Raw genomic sequence first — 19,041 nt, forward strand, 5'->3', positions numbered from 1 at the left:
TGACCTGTGCATTTGACTCAGTTATATATAATAGGGCCTATCTCTCTTTTTTGCTTTTATGGGAAATGGATTGTTTTCTCTCATCATATAGACTAATTACAGTTCCCTCTCCTACTACTCCTTCCAATGCCTCCCACCTCCTCTCCCAGCTGCATCATCTCCCTCCTGTCACTCATTCCAGAACAAGAAGACTTCCTCTGGGCTAATAATAAAATAAATAAATACAGTAGAACAAAACTAACACATTGAGTGGGACAAAATGGACAGAAACAAGCCCAAGAGAAGGCACAAAAAAACAGAGGCCCATTCATTCCCACTCTCAGGGACACCATAAAACACTACACTGAAAGCCATAGCATATACACAAGGGACCTGAAGGATTGGTTGAGAGAAGAAAATAAAATATAAAATTGAATAAATTTCAAAATAATAGGATAATTTTTAAAAGGAAGAGCGCTGATATGACATTAAGGTACAAGGTACCTCCAAAGATACCATTAGGATCTTGATCTGTAGACCATCTACTGCTGGGCATGCATTCTCTCCTGAAGAATAGTTTGTTTTCTCAGTGCTACTTCATTGGAGGAAATCTAATGTTCATTTGCAAGGAATTGTCCACTGGTGATAGCTTCTGAGTTAGGATAGGAACAGGTATTCATTTCTCCTCCCAGCCCTAGAACCCCAACTAGTACAGTCCCATCCAGACCCTGCACATGCTGCCTCAGTCTCTCTGAGTTCATAAGAACTTTGGTCATGTTGACTTAGAGGGCCTTGTTTGCTTGATACCCTCTGTCCCTTCTAGTTGTTACAATGTTTCTGCAGCCTCTTCTACGGGGTTCCCTGATCCCTAAAGGGAGAGAGAGTAGGATGATGGCATCCTGTTTGGGACTGAGTTTTCCAAGGTCTTTCACTGTGTATTGTTAGTCTGTTGTTTCCATCTGAGGCAAGGCACAAATCCATAAGTATAACCTACTGTCATTAGAAGTCATATGATAGTGCATATTTCATAAGGTTCAGTTGCATGGAAGTGATTTATAGCTATCTATCTATCTAGCTATAATATATATATATATATATATATATATATATATATATATATATATATATATATATATAAATTTGGAAGATGGTATTAACAAATATTAATTTAAAAGCAAAAGGTGATTACTTCTATCAGTTTATATAATTTTTCCTTATTTTCTGACAGAAAAACTGTTTCCCTCTAATTTTAAAAGAATCTTTTCAATCAATCCTTATGACCAGTAGGCTTCCTTTACGATTTATCAGGACCTTCAATTAATTTATCCCCAATATTTGTTTGGGCCTATGTTAACATCTGCTGAAAAACAAAATAATGACAACTCTGGTTACTATTTATTCTCTTTTTTGTGTGTGTGTGTGTGTGTGTGTGTATGTGTGTTTGTTTGTCTGTTGGTTTGTTTTTGTTTTTCAAGAAAGGGTTTCTCTGTGTAACCTTGGCTGTCTGGACTCCCTTTGTAAACCTCGGCCTCCAGATTGCTGGGATTAAACACGTGTGCCACCACGCCCGGTGGCACAAGTACTATTTCTTATAAAGAATTTATATTATTTTCCTAATATGATCAGTAGAATCTTAATGTAAAATAAAATAATGTAATATTTTGTTTCAGGGTTATTCTAAACTAAAGGATGTTTTACTAAAGTACAAATAGGTTTATTAAAAGACAGATTGCATAGAAATATATTAAGCAAAGTTAACCTTTTTATTTCCTCTGATAGTGTGAGCATTAGGCTGGATAATGGAAGCTATCTTAGGTTTTCCGAGGACCAATGTGTCTGTGATATGCTTTCATGAGCCCCATTCCTAACATTTCAAATGCATTAGAGTCTACAATTGATTCAAACACCATATTTGTAAGTTAATTTTTCTATTTAAAACATTTCCTAGCTGGGCATGATGGGGCACACCTTTAATCACTGCACTTGGGAGGCAGAGGCAGGCGGATTGCTGTGAGTTTGAAGACAGCCTGTTCTACAAAGCAAGTCCAGGACAGCCAATGCTAACACAGAAAGAGACACTGTCTCAAAAAATTTTTTTCCTGAAGAGGTCTGGCTTTGGTACAGGCCTAAAACACCAGTTACTCCAAAGGCATGAGAGTTGAAGGCCTGTATAATTACTATATAATTCAGTAAGACCCTGACTCAAAATTCAAACTAAAATAAACAACAACAAAAAAATAAGAATGCATAAAACTGCAAACAGTCCTAAGTAATTTGATTTGTTTAATAACTATTCTAAAAGTTACAATAAGTAATATGATGTAAAATTCTTAAAGTTGAATAACTTAACACATTTGAATGTAATGTAAGTATTACAATATTTGTGTTATTATAAATAGGAACAATCTACTATTTCTAATTAAAACTATTTGGAATCCTACATGCTAAGTAAAATTAAATCTCAATTGATAATTTTTGATCTATTCGAAAGTATTGTCCAAATTGTCTTAACTTCATTTTCCTTTCATAATAGGCAGTAAGGAAAAAAGAAAAAATAAAGAAAGAGAAAGGAAAAGAGAAAGAGGAATGAGGAGAAACTGAAAAATGTTTTAAATTTGAAATGAACTTTTCTACCAATATTAATGCCAGTTTTCAGTATTTCTAACAAATGTACTGTGGTTTTTAAATTAAATGGCCAGTATCAGTTTTGGCTTTCAAAACTCTCAGTAAATCATTGCTTAATAAAAGCAGGTTCAACAGAGACTAGAGTGCTTTATTTTTTCATAGTACATCACAGCAAGAACTAGCAGACATTGTATTTGTCAAAGTCACAATCCCTTTAGAGTTTCCAGAAGAATACCAAGATCAAAGAGGAAAAACGGATAAGATAAAGAATTTTAATCTATTTGCATTAGCAATTTCCCATTTAAGTTTCACTTGTTGCTATTATTTTACAGCAATTTTAAAAGTTTACTTTTTAAGAATCTTTACCTGACACTAATGGATCTTCTCTTGACAGATTTTTTTTTCTTTTGTAGAAAAATTATATGGTGTGGATTGTAAAGAAAAAAAAAGAACTGTCATCTTTGAACAGTTACTTTGTGTCTGCAGGTGTCTCATTGGTTCATCTAATCTTCCCTAATGAGATGGGCAATTTCATCTGTGCCAGAATAGTCTCTAGTCTATCAGAGACTCTGGACAGCTTATGTTGCTAAATAAATACATTTTAATCACAGTTGTGACTAGTTGTTTGATCAATGTTCTGTTTAGTGGAGTGCTATTGTATCAAAATTGTGGTTGTAACAGTGATGCCTTTATCTTCGTAGTAAGATGTTTTCATGATAATATTTACAATGTGTGTGCATGCATGAGCATACATGCGTGTATGTGTGTGCCCGTGCTTTCTGTAATAATTCCATTTAACTAGTCCATTATTATAGGGCAAGTAGTGATGTTTATGGAATAAGTGTCAAGAGTGTTTTTGGTTTATCTTGTTTTATATTTGGTTCACAAGAGTAATTGTATTAATTTACACTTCTGCCTTGATCCCATCACCCTGTTCTCTCAGTATTTATGACTTTATCTGTTTCTGTATACTTTTCAAATGGTCTAACCACAGGTCTTTTTTTTTTTCTCTCTCTCTTTTTGTTTCGTTGTTCTTTATCAAGAACTTTAAAAAGTTCTTTTTTCAGATCTCAGATAAAATGTCATGACTGGATAGAGAACAACCCTATGCATGTTAGTCATCTTTAGTCCTCTTACTGCCATTCAGTATGATGCTAGAAGGAAGCCCACATATGGCAGACATCCTTCTCCTACAAGCAAGCAATGAAAGAGTCATTAAAGACTGCCTTTACTAACATGGAAAGAGCTCTCTTACAAGGCATCCATTTTCAGGTCAAGAGTGCAATGGAAGCCGCTAATTCCTGAACATTCCTTAGGAAGAAATCATAAGCATCCCTCGGATCCTACCCACACTCAAACTAATCGCTTTTGTCTGTTTGGGGAAACTCAGGACTTACCTTATCATTCCCGCCTTCTTGCTTTGTGTCAGCCACTAAAGAAAACCCAGAACTTTCATGTCATCTCCGATCACTAAAACTAATCCTGATCCCTTAGTTCTGTCTCCTGATTGTCTCCGTATGCTCTCGGGGCCTCCCCAACAAAGCCTTTCTATCTTCAAACACCTTTGTGTATTCTCCCTTATCTCCTTTGCACCTGAAACCTCATGACTGCTTCTTACACCATCTTTCAAGAGGTGGCTATTTCCACCTAACACCACTTAAATCATTAAGATTGGAGATGAGATAGTGTTCTATTAGCTCCTCAGTGTCACTTCCTGTGGAGTCTCTTTTCTTCTACCAAATCCTATAGGTAAGTTTTCCTGGCCTTGAGATATAGCCTTGGTCTCCTGCTATCTTTCCCATACCCCCTGTTTTGTTTTGTTTTTTTCTTGTTAGATGCCAGGTAAACAAAGTGTGATCAGCCTAATTCTTCCACCCAATTATGTCACTTTCCCTCGTCTGTCAAGACTTAAGCTTTTCCCTGCTAACTTTCCTAGGATCCTCCCTCGTTGTGTATTGCAGAAGCTTCCATATCTATTCACAAAAAGGTTGTTTATGTGGCTTGGTGATACTAGCCTGTCATTTGTAAGATTTTGATTTTGACAGCAGCAAATAAAAGGATCCAAAAAAATGAGTATTTAGGCCATAGGGATATTTTCCTAATCCCTTCCTTGAAATGATCTCACCATCTTATCATACATGTATCTTAGAGATATGTAATGCAACACTGACATTTGTCCTCATAATTGGGATAAAGAAATATCCTTTTGCTTAAGTTAATTCATATGTTTTTTTCTAATCTTATCACATAACAAGAGTAATAATAAATATCTGTTCACTCCAGTGATATAGAATAGCTTATAGTTCTGGAAAACTAGAGCAATATAGAATACTCCTTATTTCTCAAAGATATACAGTTAAAGAAGGCATAGTTGCTCATAACTACTATGTATCTATTAATTCAGAAGTCATAACCAACTACTACATCTTTGAACTTTAATATCATTGAATATGTCTAATAAGATTAATCCTTAAGTACTGAGTTTCCACTTCTTTTTTTTTTCTCTTTTTATTTTGAATAAGTTATTTTTTTCTAAAAACAAAAAATTGAATCTTAGGACATATTTGAATTACTTTTATTTGGTTCTCTAAGTTCTTTTTTTTATCATTTATTTATCTTGCCTTTTGGGTCTAATCAGGATAACAGTATAAATAATGAATCAGAACCTTTCGTTAAGAGGACATCCAGTTACTTGCTGCCAGTACCATGGCACGCGGTTTGAGCCTTTTGTTGATGGAAATGTTTAGAGCATCATAGCCTTAACACAAAAAAGAACATCTTAGGATTCCAGGCCCTTCTATATAGTTACAGCTCCAAACCCAAATTATTTCAAAAGACTCCAACCCTACTTAGTAACCATAAATTAACTTGGTTTGTGGAAGCAGGGTGAATGGTTGCAAAAGTTATTGTCTGCCTAATATGGTTCCTTTTCTGTTTTTGCCATTTTACTTCTGTATTAAAGATATGGAGATAGTTAAGGGCATTTTAGGGTTAACATTTTGATTAGAGAAATCTCTATTTAAAGATACATAAATGTTTAATTTAGATTGAATTCTAACAATGATTATGTTTGTTTTTGTAGGAACTTAAAATGTCTGGGTCCTTAAAATAACAAGTGAACTGAAGTATGTGTCTTGGACAGTAAAAACTGGAAGGAGGTAAGATTTTTTTAAAAAATATATGATTCTGTATATTAAAATTTTTCATAAAAATTTAGATATTCTGATACATATCTTTGCAGGTAATTTAGAACATTAATTTAAAATGTATGTTCTATATTTTAAAATATTATGAGCATTTTATTTTCTCACAATATGTCCTTCTATGGAGTATTTGCAGTTTTGAGAGAGCTACAACACTTAAAGAAAATACTTTGCAGGAAGGCTACATTTTGGTTTTAGAATAAACATCAAAAAGTAGATTGCAATTATTTTTTTTATTCCCCATGCTTAGGAATTTCTCTAGGTTGGCCACTTTTCCTAGGGGCCTCAGAACTGAGGGAGTTGGTATGTAGGCAGACTGCCATTCAGAAGAATGCTTTGGCTAACCTGCCCTTTCTGCATTTCCTGGGGCACATATGGTTACTATCAGGGAGAAGACTACAAGGCCAAACACAAGGGAGCTAGTCAGTTTCAAACCGTTATCTTAATTTTCACCGCAGACATGAAACTGAACTATAACCCTTAACACAAACCACAGGTAGGAGTCCTGAATGTGGACACACTGGTTATTTTAGCCCATTTCAGCGTCTCTTCAAAAGAATTTTTTTCTTGCCTAAAGTAGGGACACAATTTAGCGGTGTCATATTTGTAATTCTGCCTTGCTAAATATGGAGGGAAAAACCAAAGGGGTTAGGACATGAGTGGTTGTGTGTTAGTGATTGTGCATGGAACTGGAAATTAGAAAGCAAACCACTCACTTTATATGTAGTTCTTTCTTACCTTAAGATTCATCGAGTGGGATAAAAGTGATTCATAAGTTTTACCTTGATTTACATAAATTTCACATTCTAATGGATTTGTTTGAATTTTATTATTGTCAATGTGACATATTAGTATGAGGAAAGCATCTGTTTTGGAAAGCCTCTGCTAAAATGACTATTTGGGAAAGCCTCTTATAGCAGCAACTTTATATTACATTGAATGGGGTTTTAATTCTTTTATTAAGAATATGATATCTAGTATTGGTAGAAAAATAAAGACTGTACACATGTATATGAGTATATATAATAATCCCATTACCAGCCTCCCATCCCACTAATTTCATGGGTGTTGTTTATGTAGATGAGCTATATACACCAAGATTAAACATTTAATTTATTTTTACCACATTGCCAGCTTCTGATTTTTTGATTATATCTTCAAAGGACAGTAAATTAGGAAGGATTTTTTAATATTGTATTAATTTATTCATATTACATCTCAATTGTTATCCCATACCTTGTATCCTCCCATTTCTCCTTCCCTCCCGCTTTCCCCCTACTCCCCTCCCCTATGACTGTGACTGACGGGGTCCTCCTCCCCCTGTATATGCTCATAGGGTATCAAGTCTCTTCTTAGTACTCTGCTATCCTTCCTCTGAGTGCCACCAGGCCTCCCCATCCAGGGGACGTGTTCAAACATGGGGCACCAGAGATCGTTTGAAAGTCAGTCCCCATTCTCCACTCAACTGTGGAGAATGTCCTGTCCATTGGCTAGATCTGGGTAAGGGTTCGAAGTTTACTGTACATATTGTCCTTGGCTGGTGCCAAAGTTTGAGGAGGACCCCTGGGCCCAGATCTTCCCGTCATAATGTTCTACTTGTAGGTTTCTAGGACACTCTGGATCCTTCTATTTCCCCATTCTCCCATGCTTCTCTCACCTAAAGTTCCAATAGAATGTCCTCCCCTCTGTCCCACTTTCCTGGTAAGTGAAGACTTTCATGGGCCATGCCCCTTGAGCTAGTGTCCAGATATAAGTGAGTATATACCATTTAACTCTTTCTGCTTCTGGGTTAACTCACTCATTATGATCATTTCTAAGGATTACCCATGGGATACATTTTCCATATACTAGCTAAACTGCATTCTACACAAGAAAAACTTACAATTTGGTGTGTCTTCAGTACTTATCATTATTGTCTTTGAATGTTGATTCAATGATAGAGCAAGTATTTAACAATCAATATGTAAAAAATTCAATAGCACATACTGAAAAGTTTATTACCGTATATAATTAGTAATATACATTATTGGATTGACATTATTCTGCCTACCACCTTTTAACCCAATAATGTACATAAAATTTATTAAATCAGCTCTCAAATATTATATGTGATAAGTATTATGCAAGCATGAATTTATATATTCATATTTTGACTACTGTAAGTAAGTAAAAAACAATTATACATTATATTATTTGTAGGGACAGTACAGTGTTTTCATCTCAGGGTGGAAGTCATGAGTCTTTCATTTTATATATTTTTCTCTCAACTGCCTTTGAAAAATTTACAGAGAAAACGTATGCACTTATCACATATAAAACAGTATTTTCCTATGCATATGTGATTAATATTTTATATACATTACCATTCATGAATATTTTTATTATAATAGCACTCATTTAATACCTATTGTTCTAGTTTTTCTGAGAAAAACAATAAATTTATAGATGTAGCTGTCATGCTTTTCTCTATTTTTCTTTTAACTTTTTATTCATTCTTTATGAGCTTCACATCATGAGCCTCAATCCCCTTGCCGTCCCTTTGTGTCCTCTCTATACCCTTGAGACATCTCCTACCGAAAGAAAATAAAATATAAACAAAGAAAAACATTAAAAAAATAAATCTCATCTGGAAGCTGTCTGTGCTGCAATGGATGCCACAGTAAACCCTTTGTCCACAGTTCTTTACTTCCAAATGTTCCTTGCAATGAGTCATTGGTCTGGTTCCAGCCCTCTGATTTCTGCTACACTGTAAATACTGGATCCTCACTGGGATTCCTCTTGGGTATGCTGTTGTTGTCCTGTGTCATGGAGATCCTAGACCTTTGGATATGATGGTCTGACCTTTTAGCATGTTCCACCAGCTGACTGCTGAGGAAGATTTTGGAATGAATCAACTCAAAGCCCTCGATCTGGGTCTCAGTAGTGGCTAAGTTGGCTAGATGGCCCATCCTCTCACAGACACAGGATGAGGTCTCCAGTAGTGAGTTCCCCCAGCTAACTCAAACATTGCTGAAGCCGGCAAGGTGAAGGGCCAACTTCTTGCGCCCACGCCCTCAGGTGGCTCTCCTGTGCCTTCAAAATCAGGGCCAGTTCTACATGTGAGAGGCACAGAGCTCATGCTGTAGCAGATGGGGGCAGGTGCAGCTCTCCTGACCCCATGAACTCAGGGCCAACACTCATGCCTGCAGCAGATTACCAGGGGTAAGTGGAGAGAGGGACATCTCCCTATCGCCCACCTCACCACAGTCACCATACTTCTTAATAAAATCTTTACTATTTCTCCTATACAGAACAGAATTCTGTAATAAAACATAGTAGAATTAAAAGTATGGGAGCTCTGAATTTTTAATACAGATGAGACTAGAGGTCCTGTGTTAAGCCAAGAAATACAACACACAAAGAAAAATGCTTCATGGTTTCATCTATATGTAAACTATAAAACTATGTGTCTCATAGAAGCAGTGGATACAATAATCATTACCAGAGGTGGCGGGGATCAGGAGATAGATTTAAGAAATTGTGCTCTGAGATTTTGAACAGAAGTAATTTCAAGAGGATTATTGCTGTGACCAATAAGTTATAAAATTTTTATTTAAAAATTTAAAGTTAGATGGATGACGTATTTCTCTAGCTTAAATATTCTATTGTTAAGAAACATATGTTTCAATAGTGTGAATATGGCAAGGTCTATAATGTCTTTATATGACTTCCTGAATACAAGAATAGTTCCACCATTATGGAGTGGTGGATATATATTTTCTCATATGTGTTTGCTGTTAGATAATTCTACAGTTATTATATTCCAATGTCATATTTTTAAGACTTTGAGTACTCATTCAAGAAGAGTAAAGTCATCAAGAAGTCTGTAGGTGAGAGAAAAGTAAAATTCTATATCGCTTCATAAGACAAATTTAAAATATGTGAATGTGAAGGGAGAAGGTGAAACTGAAATGCTGAGGTCAGCAGTAGTGTATAACTGTCATTGGGTTCAAGGTTAAAGGCTTTCATTTCTACATTGCCATCAAGAAATGTTGCCTTGGATTATTAGGAGGACATCTTTTGCTCCACAAAAACTGTAGACCTCAGACTCAGAATATTTAAGGGTCCCATGCTGTTACTGTGTACCTTAAGAGTGTTATGCTGCATTGTTTCAGTTTTTGTTTCTTAGTTTGTCTTATGCATTGAGTATATTAGTAGTAGTTTGATTTTTTTTCACACTAATGTTAACATACATTGAATATTTTTTTCCAAAAATGGATTTTGAAGGTACTTATTCTGTCCTGATTACTTTATAAGCTCATTGATATCTATTATCTTTTTAAAAGATCTACCTTATTTTTTATGAGTGAGCCTTATTTTTACGTCCTAAGTTGTGTTTTGAAGAATGAGGCTTTCTTTTTTTATAGACGGCTCAATTCCACTTGTAAAGGAGAGATGACATTGAATGTTTGAGAGAAGAAATAATTATGCAGAAACATTCCTAGTCAACTAAGTCAAATGGTATAAATGTGTAAGGAATTAAAATATATTTTCCCAATGAGAAATTTTTTGAGTTTGTGGGTTAATGTGTTCACTTAACTGTTACTTAATTTTTATTTTTAAATATATAACTTGGTTTATAGCATAGTTATATTTCACTATATGTTGCAACAGATGTTCTCTTGACACCATGTGAGAGCTTGAGGGATGCTGGGTGAGTTAAGTTAATGATATTATGACAGTGCTCACACATAACCTTTGTGATACTGTTAATTTGCAAGCTCTCACCTTCATAATTTGACTTTGATATTGGTGCCCATGAGTTCATAAGAGCTTATGGCTTGATGCTCCTGAATGAATCTAGCATGGAGCACATGTGCCTAACCTTTCCTGAATCCAGCTTGATGAGTGTGGTAAAGAGAATGCCGGAATTGTAACTTATCTCAAATATTTTCATTTTCTGTATAGCAGAAATCCAATTTCAGATTCAGCTTAATAGCTTATGTATTTTTCTAAGTAGCCTTTCCCTGCCCCCATTTCTCAGACTATGTTATTACTTTTCTCAGTCTTTGCTAATCCATGAAATCTTTGAATAATTTCAGATCTAAAAGGACTTAGGAGTACACACCATTGTTTATTATACATAAGGAACAACACAAATCACACTAATTTGAGTGCTTTTCCTGGATCATAAATTCTTGCTCCCAAGTCATTCCTTTCACTCGACTCTCCTCCTCATTAATTTAGGGTATCTGTGATAATTTCCATTACTTCCAGGCTCTATAAGCATCATCAGCAAGAGGCAGATATATTTCCATGGTGAGGTAAGTGCGTTACCGTTCTCTTCCACTGAGCAAACTCTGCCAATGAATAAAACGACTGACGATGAAAAAAATCAAGTAATAAGGGAAACACATATCTACAGTATTAACTGAAGAACACATTCTTTTTACAAATAGGATTTTAAGACTGACTTACATGTGCTGCTGTACAAGTGATTATGTATATGTATATATATATATATATATATATATATATATATATATATATATATATATATATATATCACTCGACACAAAACAAACTGAGGCTCCTTCTCTTCCAACCCCCCTTTTCTCCTCTCCTCCTCCTCCTATTTCTTCTTTTGTGAAGGAGCCTCTCTGTTTTTCTTTGTTTACTTTTTTGAAGAATTCTTGAGATACAGTAAGCCATTTCGATTTCAAAGTGCTTATTCTATGACTTTTCACAATAGTAGGCACTCAGAGACAAGCACCACGAGAAGGACAGAGGATATTTTCATCACAGAGGGAGATGTCACATGTCTTTCTTGATTTTCCCACATCATTTATTTTCATAATTTTAAATTATACATGTGTGTTTTTATCAGTACTCACCATGTGTAAGGTCTGGGCCTGAAGAGGCTAGACGCATCTGATCAGTTTTGAGATGGCTAACATAGGTGCTGAGAAACAGACTTTGGTCCTTTACATATGCAATGCATGCTGCTAATTGCTGAGCTAACCTCCCAGCTTCTGTCTTCTTGCTTTTGATACTATGTTTGTGTTTACATTTTTAACAAGTGTTGGTTTTTTCTTTTTAATTATTATTGAGATTCTTTTTTTCATACAATATATTCCAAGCACAGGGTCTCCTCCCTCCATTCCTCCCAGTTACCCCTACATTTCCTCTCGCCCAGTTCCACTTCCCTTCTATTTCCTATCAGAAAAGAGCAGGCCTCCAAGTGACTATAGCCAAACAGGGCAGAACAGGATACAACAAGACAAAGCAATAAACCTTATATAGAGGCTAGACAAGGCAACCCTATAGGAGGAAGACACAGCTATAATTTAGGAGATTAGGAGACTACATTATAAATCATTTTATTAATTTTTCATTGTGCTGTTGTACTTGATATTGCTAGTCATGTTTGGTTCTACCCTAGGTCTCTGGGCTATTCAGTCTCTGGTTCCTAACCCTCCAGGAAGCATAGTGCATGGGTTCTCTCTCATGGCATGGGCCTCAAGTTAATCCAAACATTGGTTGGCCACTGTCACAAGTCTACAGCACAATTGTTCCAGCACATCTTGAAGGCAGGACAGATTTTAGGGGGGATGCAGTTGTGGTCAGGTTAGTGTCCTGGCATGTAGAGTAACTTCATTGCCCCAAAGAGACTAGAATGAAGAGTCGAAGTCTCCATGAAGGCACCAGGTTGGTCTATCTAGGTTAAATGAGCTGTGTGGGCATCATCCTTGGCAATTGAAACCCACTGTACATTTCTAGAGGACTATATTTTGTCCTTACATCAGCCTGGCATGTGTAGGGATCTCCGTGGGAACCCCTTGGTCAACAAATCAACTGAATGTAACCCAGCCCAACACCGGAAGCCTTGCCTGGCTACAAAAGATGGCCAGGTTGGACTAAGTATCCACCATTACTAGAAGTCCTTGTTGGGGTTACCCTCATAGATTTCAGGGATTTTTCACTGCTTTAGGTTTCCACCCTCTCCCAAATGCTCCCCAATACTATCTCTCTGCACATTTTCTCCCTCAATCCCTCTTTCCTCAAACCTGATCCTTCCTGCTTCTGTTCCCACCTACCCACAATCCATCCATAAAATTTATTTTATTTTTTCTTTTCAGGGGAAATATGCATCCCCCCCCAGACTCATCCTTTTTTGTATTTTTAATATTATTTACTTACCATCAAAATTTAGAAGTGCGTATACAATATATATGATTATATAATTTTATTGCTAAATTTTATTCTTTCAAACAGTTATACTGGAATTACTTTTTCAATATACTCTTAGTTGATAATCAGTTTTTATTTTGAATATTTGTAATTGATTTTCTTTCTTTTAAGGTTTTACTTTTACATATTTATTCTAATAAATATTTATTTATATTTAAATTGTTTACAGGGTATCCTTTAAACTGTTGATGATATTATAAAATTGAAACAACTTAATTTCCATATATTACATATTACACAAATTACTACATTTCAATAAAATCACTAATATGATGCATGGTGATAAAAATGTTAAAACCTTGCTTCTAAAGCAGAATATATAAATTCATTTATAAATTCTCTCTCCCTCTCTCTCTCTCTCTCTCTCTCTCTCTCTCTCTCTCTCTCTCTCTCTCACACACACACACACACACACACACACACACACACACACACACACACCACATCCAGGAATAAGTCTGCAAGGATATGCCCTGTTGGCTATAAATTCTTCTTGGAAAATTCTGATTTTGATTTTTTTCCTTTTTAAATATTTTAATTTGTTCACTTTAAATCCTGATTAGATCCCCTCCCTCATCATCTCCCATTCCCACACTCCCTCCCTCATACCCTCTAGGTCCTCCTCTGTCTTCAGAAATGGGTAGCCCTACTCCCCTATCATCTGACCTCAGCCTATCAAGTCTCATCTGGATTGCCTATATCCTCTTCCTCTGTGGCCTTGTAAGGGTACGTTGTCTAGAGGAAGTGATCAACAAGTGGGCACCAGAGTCCATGTCAGAAGTATCCACTACTCCCCATATTATTTTACCCATAAGGAGACCGTGCTGCCTATCTACTACATCTGAGCAGAAGGTCTAGGTCTTCACCATGCATGGTCCTTGGTTGGCACATCAGTCTCTGCAGCACACCCACACCAACACACACATACCCAGATTTGTTGGCTCCATAGATCTCCTCGTGAAAATCCTGTCTTTCCGTCCCCCAATTCTTCCATAAGTCTCCCTGAACTCCACTGTGAGGTTGGCTGTGACTCTAAGCATCTACTTAGATCCTCTTTTGGGTGTAGTCTTTCAGGGGATCTCCATGGTAGGCTCCCATCCTGTTCCTTCTTTTCAGCCACTTCTGGTTTCTATTCTATTTGCCCTTCTGAATGATAATTATCCATTCTCCCTAGGGCCCCCCTCTTTAGATCTATGTATTGTTGTGTGGGTATAATGTGACTAATGTCAGCTTATAAATGTGTATATATCATGGGAGTCTTTCTGGGTCTGTATTAACTCACTCAGGATGATCATTTCTAGTTCCATCCATTTGCTAAATTTTCAAGATTTCCTTGTTTTTAATAGCTGAATAGTAATCCATTGTGTAAAAATACCACAGTTTCTTTATCCATTCTTCAGTTGAGGGACTTCTAGGTTGTTTCTAGATTCTGGCTATTACTAATAATGCCACTATGAACATAGTTGAGCAAGTGTCCTTATTGTATGGTGGATCATCTTTTTTGTATATTTCCAGGAGTGGTATAGCTGGGTCTTGATGTAGAACTATTCCCAATTTTCTGAGAAAGTGACAGATTGATTTCCAGAGTGGTTGTACAAGTTTTCACTCATACCAGCAATGGAGGAGTGTTCCTCTTTCTCTACATCCTCACCAGCATGAGCTGTCACTTGAGTTTTTCAACTTAGACATTCAGTTAGATGTAAGATGGAATCTCAGAGTCCTTTTGATTTGCTTTTCCCTGATAACCAGGGACATTGAGCATTTCTTTAAGTGTTTCTCAGCTATTTGATGTTCCTCTATTGATAATTTTGTTTAGTTCTGTGCCCTATTTGAAAATTGGATTATTTGGTTTTGTGGTGTTTAATTTCTTGAGTTCTGTATATATTTTGGATATTAGCCCCTGTCAGATGTAGGGTTGGTGAAGATCTTTTCCCAGTATGTACGCTGTGGTTTTGTTCTGTTGACAATGTCCTTTGCCTTACAGAAGTTTTTCAGTTTCAGAAGGTCCCATTTCTTAAATGTTGATCTTAAAGCCTGCACTGTTGGTATTCTGTTGAGGAAGTTTTCTCCTGCATCAATGTGTTCAAGACTCTTCCTTACTTTTTTGTCTAGCAGATATTATGTGTCTGAATTCAATTTGAGGTCTGTAAATTGATTTTTCTGTGAGTTATAACAGATAAATCTTTGATTGGCAATTTGTTTCTCTTGGAGAAATAGATAAGTTTGGAATATAAGGGTTGTTTCACTGAAAAAGAATTTGTGTGCATGAGAATTACTTAAGATGTTTGTTTTAGTGATTTCTCGTGTTGATTTAATAAACACAATGTTGTCTCACTTAAGAAAGGAAAGGTTAATTTTGCCTCAATACACAGTCCATCATGGTGGGAAGACCTGGATGCAAGAGCTGGTGGCAGTTGTTGGCTCCCCAAGTGTACATGATCAGACAGCAGAGTACAGTGAATGGTCATGTCAACTATCTTCCTGAAGGCTGAAGAAGGAGTGTTGCTGCCCACACTTAGTGTGAGTCTTCCCACATTCATTCGCTGACCAAGATGATCCCTCATAGACATGCCTAATAGTTGCCTCCTGGGTGTGTATAGATTCTGTCATGTTGATAGCCCAGTTCAGCCAGTTCTTCTTCAGAAAAGGATAATTAGTGCTTTAAAAAACAATTATATTCACTTTATAAAACAATCTTTTCATTCTTCTTTAGAACCACTATATTTTTATTTTCTTATTTGTGTGTGTATGTGTTGTCTATGACATCTGACAAACTCTCTTTCTATTATTATAATATTTTAACTTTCTTTAGTTATACAAATTAGTACTTGTTGTATTTTGTGGTGTTTTATAGATTCCCATATATTTGTGCTCCAGGAATCTTCTTGCTAATTTGGCATTTTTATCATTATGTGGTGCCTGATATATATATATATATATATATATATATATATATATATATATATATATATAATGTATGTATGTATAATGTGGTATGTTAATTTGCCTTCTATTGCTGTGATAACAACAATGACCAAATTCTGTTAGGGTATCAGGAGTTTAATAAAACCTACAGTTGTCTGCATCATGAGGTGAGTGAGGGCAACAACTCAAGCAGGGATGTAGAAGCAGAAACTGAGCAAAATTCTTGCAGGAACACTGATTACAGGCTGACTCAGCCTGGCGTTTGTTGCCTTGTTTGCTCGTACAATCCAGAAGTCCTTCAAATCTTGATATTTAACTTCTTTACTATTCCCAACATTATAGTTAACTTCTACGACTTCTTTTTGTATTCTTTTTGTTTTTCATTGTGACATTTTCTTCACTTTGTCTCCCAACATTTCTGTTTATGGATCATCATTTCACTTTTCCTAGTCTTAAGTCCCAATACTTCCGTCTGGTTGTTTTACTTGATTGATTGGTTTTAATACAACAAAAATATTTTATTTCTAGAGTATGTCAATTACACTTTATCATCATTGGGATTTTCCTCATTGCCTTTGTCTCCTTCGAGTTTTTTTAGTGATTTATTTCACGTGTTGTTGTTGTTTGTCATTATTACTTGTGTTGATATGTAGTATTTTGTTAATTTGTAACATAATTTTGTTAATTAAAAATGCTTTTATCTGTTCCATGAGTCAAGTAATAGGCTGATAGCCATTCGTCTTTATGAGTGAGATATCAAAGTGCTTTAGTAACTGCTGTTAACGCTGCAGCAAAAATTTGAGTCTAGAATGGGTTAGAGAGTGTGTTGTAATTTTTATATGTAAAATTTTCATTGTAGATGCCAAATGGTGCATATAAAATGCTTTATCTACTGATATATATTTTCTCAGGGATCTAGCATGGAAGAAGCATTTGGTAATTATTGATATTTACAGAGCAATCTAGCTATGTTGATAGTTTCATACTCTGATATCCCTTCCTCAGAGATTAAAGGAAACAGATGAGGCTTGCCTGATTTAATTGAAATTTTCATGACATTCTTAACAAATAATCAAGTACATTTTACTTAGGCCTACGTCTTTCCAGTATTATTATAAATTATGGCAATGTATATCCATAAATCTAATGAGGATAGAAATTCCAACTACTTTTCAGAAACAGATATCTAGAGTGGCGATGACTAATATGTCTTTTCTCCTTTGCGACCAAATTTTAAATATCATTTTATATGACTATTGGCACCTATACTGCAGAAAGTGGGGGGGAAAGTCAAATCTGTCTATTTTAATATATACTCAGCTATTTTAGTAAGAACTTGATGGAGGATGGTTTGGATGTCATTGGCTGAAATGATGCTTTGGGATGATCTGCAGATTTCATTACTTATATTATTTCTGTTCTACTATTACCACAGGTAATTGGCTATAGTTTAAGTGGGAGTATAGACTAAAATACAGTTACAGTTCATCTGGGTTTCATCAAAACTATATCCCTGTGGGCCACAACTGGCCTTTGAAACAATTTATGTCTACAAGTCCTACCCAAATTCACTGGGGAATTGCCTGAGGTCTGAGGTAGTTGCTATGGAAACAGCCCCAGTCCTTTCTTCTTCAGTAATTACTTTACAGAATTTAACTAGAAATGAATGTAACAATGAAGAAGTAAGTGGAAGGAAGCAGTGGATCAATAATAGTTGTGTTTGTAGAATGTTGTGCATTAATCCATGTTTTGAACATAACAATAAAATCTACACTTCAAAAATTGGGCCTCAAGCAGTCACCTTTTAAGGACTTAGTCCACTGTATACTAAATATGTTGATTCAAGTTTCCTTGAGCCTTTTTTTGTTTCTAAAACTGCAAGCTAAAAATTTCAGATGAAAGCATAAAATATTTTTTTTTCACCAAGAAACAGGATTCAGATGAAATCTCTAAGTATTCTGTATTTTAATTCTGATTTTCCAAACATGTTAGAAATTTAAAAAATAAATCCATGAGATGGAGTTCAGAAAACAGCCTAACTGAATAGGATAATGAGACTGACACTTTATGAAGTAACTTTAAGGACTGTTATTCTTCTCAGCTCTAATTATTTTAAATATAACTTCCAATGTTAACATGAAAAAATAATATTAGTAGAATATACAATAACGGACCCTTAACATCTTATAATATTAGGATCCTCACAATTTTAGATTTTCATTGGATATTGTAAAAGAAGCAGGCTGTCACAAAGAAGCATGTACAGAATACAAAGATGAGTAAACAAAGACAGATACAATCACGGTAAAATCACAGGACATCAAGACATGATGGCTCTCATGAGCAAAACCAGATAGAGTTTTATAATTTAACTATTATCCCAATTTGAGTTGTTGATGAGACAGCATTCCTCATGATGCACCAACTCCTGGAGGTAACACTCTACACTATATTCACCGTGAGAGAAACCATGATGTCTATGCGGTCAAGCATTTACATTTGTGTACTGAACAGTATGAACAGTATGCAATCTCTAACCCCCTTTCCTATTGTTCTCACCTAATTATTTAAGGATTGGAGGAATATATTACTTGAATTTGTCATTTAAAGACAAGCCATATTTTGAGATGGGCAATTTGATGGAACTATATCATGTGGTAATTTCACTTTGGGCTACCGTATTTATCAATATAAATCTTGTTCCCCAAACCATCCAACTCTATTCAAAGTCTGACTTCCACCTGTTTCGATGTATGTACATCTTCTGGAAAAACATCAATATTTTAGAATACTTACTTAGCACATGTACAACCCTATTCGATGTATGATTTTTGCATATAATGCATCATTTGGGAACTGAACTTCTATTCATTATTATTTTATTCACTAGCAATTCCTTGGTTAATGTGTTAATTATTTTACTACATGAACTTTTTTATAATATGGTATGTGTTCTCATTTACATAATTTCTTATATTTTCCAATAATATATGAACATACTTGTCTATAAAATGACTTTGACTGCTATTGATAGACTTTGCTATCAAACACGAGGATGCATTGTAATATTTAATAATAT

The 19,041-nt window shown here is 35.4% G+C and overlaps 1 protein-coding gene across 1 annotated transcript in view; it reads left to right on the forward strand.

Moving 5' to 3' along the window:
* Nucleotides 1-19,041, forward strand: part of SEMA3A (semaphorin 3A) — a 460,613-nt gene that overhangs the window by 144,768 nt on the left and 296,804 nt on the right. The window contains exon 3 of the mRNA XM_084786809.1: nucleotides 5,687-5,762. The gene's annotated coding sequence lies outside the window, so the exon portion shown is untranslated. The remainder of the gene's footprint in view (nucleotides 1-5,686; nucleotides 5,763-19,041) is intronic.

The sequence above is a fragment of the Acomys minous genome (genome assembly GCF_964271855.1).
Source record: "Acomys minous genome assembly, chromosome: 6".
Classification (NCBI taxonomy): domain Eukaryota; kingdom Metazoa; phylum Chordata; class Mammalia; order Rodentia; family Muridae; genus Acomys; species Acomys minous.